Source organism: Plasmopara halstedii, assembly GCF_900000015.1.
Source record: "Plasmopara halstedii genome assembly, contig: Scaffold_1343, whole genome shotgun sequence".
Lineage (NCBI taxonomy): Eukaryota > Oomycota > Peronosporomycetes > Peronosporales > Peronosporaceae > Plasmopara > Plasmopara halstedii.
Genome location: NW_020188258.1, coordinates 430,145 through 433,021, shown reverse-complemented (window position 1 = coordinate 433,021; position 2,877 = coordinate 430,145).

Below are 2,877 nucleotides of genomic sequence, written 5' to 3'. Positions count from 1 at the left end.
CTGCATGCCATTGCTGGCGTGGTCGGACAGAGTCCGAGGCATCTTGGGCACGGCCCTTTAGATGCGCGTGAAGTGGCACATTATTCACCGGACGAAGACTGCGGGGTTAGCAGTCTTCGTCGGATGATCTAGACAACATCGGAGCTCCAAAGGAGCGGACAGTGAGGGTGACACCAGGCGACGCAGAGTGCGTGTTCACCCTGGTCTCATCCAGACATAGAACTTCTGTACAGAGGTGATGGCGACGCCTTATGCTGGCTGCAATACGCCGGGCATCGACCCTGATCCAGGGTGTATCTACCGTAAACGATGGCGCACAGTTATAAACCCTCGTCAACGGTATGAAAGGGAGGAAGATGGCACACGTTATCGCTTTTGGATAAAGCTGTCTTGAAGGACACCAAAAGAGTGCTGAACGCGCGAAGTGGATAGTCGATCCCACGAAATCCCTTGGATACGTACTATTCTTTGGTAAAGGAATTTCAAGACGTCGCCTCCAAAGACCCGCCTTCGGTCCTACCTTCGAACCGAGGTGTGCACCATGAGATCGATCTGATTTTGGGGGCCAAATACTGCGTAACGCCAGTGGCCCCTGCCCAGGGAGCAGTGCGACGTCATTGACGCATTTTTCCGTGCGAAGCACGACGCGGGGATGGTACGTGGGAGCAAGTCTCCCCATTCGACAGCCACGTTTTGTGTTCGGAAGCTGAACGGCAAGTGGCGTATCGTTCATGCTTACAATTAGCTCAACGCTGCCATCATTCCGGCACAGACGCCGATTCCTAGAAAGGTTGTTCTTCAGAACAACATGGTGGGATGTACGAAGGTCAGTGCACTCTACTTGGTAGATGGGTATTACCAATTGCTCATGAAAGCGAGGGGTAATACCCATCCACTGACAGCGGTGAGCACTCCTTACGTCATGCTCTGGGAGTGGCTGGTGATGCCCCAAGGGCTGTCAAATGCACTAGCAATATTAATCGCCTTGTGACGCAGTTGTTCAGGCCCCACAGGGCGTATGCACAGACATACTTTGACGACATTTTCCTTCACAGTCGTGCGGAGCACGAGAGGACAAATGAGGAGAACCAGATCGTCCATTAAAGAGCTGTGCTCGAGTGCATGCGCACGAACAAACTGTACGCCAAGGCAGACAAGTGCACCTTTGGCGCGAATGCTTCATTGGGAAGCGTGGCTTTCAAGCGGACCCCGCTAAGGTCAAGGTCATTGTAGACTGGCCTATTCCAAAAAAACAGAAGGAATTGCGTAAGTGGCTTGGTTTCGCCAACTATTTATACAAATACAGCGTGAACTACGCAGGAATGGTCCGGCCATTATCCAACCTCCTAAAAAAGGATGCGGAATGGTGTTGGAGCACCGAACATCAGAAGGCTTTTGACGGAGTCAAGAAAGCCTCCTGCATACACCAATACTGGCGCTGCCAGACCCTGATAGTCCTTTCAGCGTCGTCTGTGACGCTTCGGACTTTGTCATCGGCTGTGCACTGCTGCAAGCTAACGCCGAGGGGCGAGATCGGGTGTTCGCGTTCGAATCTCGACAGCTCAAACTGCGGAGAAAAACTACCCAGTTCATGACAAAGAGCTACTTACGTTGAAGTATGCACTTGTCAAGTTCAGGGTCCCCCTGCTCAGCTCCAAGCCGTTTGTGATCTAAACAGATCATGCGTCACTACGCACTGCGACTCAGTCGCCCCAACTCTCGCAGAGGATGACTAGATGGCTATCCTTCTTTGCGGAATGTAACTTCAAAGTGAAGTATAAGCCGGGAAAGCAGAATGGTTTGGCTGATGCGTTGTCCCGCAGACCAGACTATGAGCTTGCTCATGTTACAATTGTAACGTCGTCTGTGACGGATTTGATCCGCACCGCGTATGCGGGTGATGGGATGTGTGTAGCGATGCTACGGGCTCTCGGGAGCAAGGATTTTGGAGACTCGAACAAGAAATTTTCACCATGACTGCGTGCACAATTGCATAGATATTCCTTAAATAACGGCTTGCTATATTATAGCACCGAATCAACGGAAACACCACGAATTATGGTTCCTCATTTTGAGAATTTGAAATATCGCATCCTCTATGAGGCTCATGACACGCTACTCTATGGTCATCTCGGTCGTGAGAAAACGTACAGCTCTGTGAATCACCACTATTGGTGGCTCAAACTGTACAAATGGACGGGCACCTACGTGCGCACGTGTGAGACGTGTCAACGGGTAAAACCGTCTCCAAATGCGGCTGCACCGCTGGCTAGCTTACCGGTACCCACTGGCTGCTGGCAGTCCATGAGTTTGAACTTTGTGTTTGGCCGAAAGATTCGGCGGTCAACACGGGTGTCGTGGTATTCGTAGATCGGTTGAGAAAGATGGATCATTTGGCGGCGGTGCCAGACACCATCGACGGGGTCGGTACAGCAACGCTGTTCGTGAATTGTGTTTTCCGACAACACGGACTCCCAGATTCGATTGTCTCTGATAGAGACCCCCGTTTCACGGGAAATTTTGGTCGACTATCTTCAACGTGCTAGGCACCAAGTTGGGTATGTCGACAGCGGATCATCCGCAGACCGAAGGCCAAACCGGAAGGGTGAATAGCGTCATTGAAGACGTTCTTTGCAGTGTCTGCGCTGAGACGCCGAGGCGCTGGAGCGCCATGTTGCCACTCGTGAGTTTGCACTGAACAATGCAGTGCATTCGTCTACCGGCTACACGCCGTTCTACGTGAACGGGCTGGTTCACCCTCGCGTCCCGCTGACGCCGCCATCTCATGACTCAGGGCTTGGTGGGGGAGGAATAGCCGAACGGCTAGCTGATGTCAGCCCCCTCACCTTCCGCAAAGAAGTTGATGACTTATGGTCG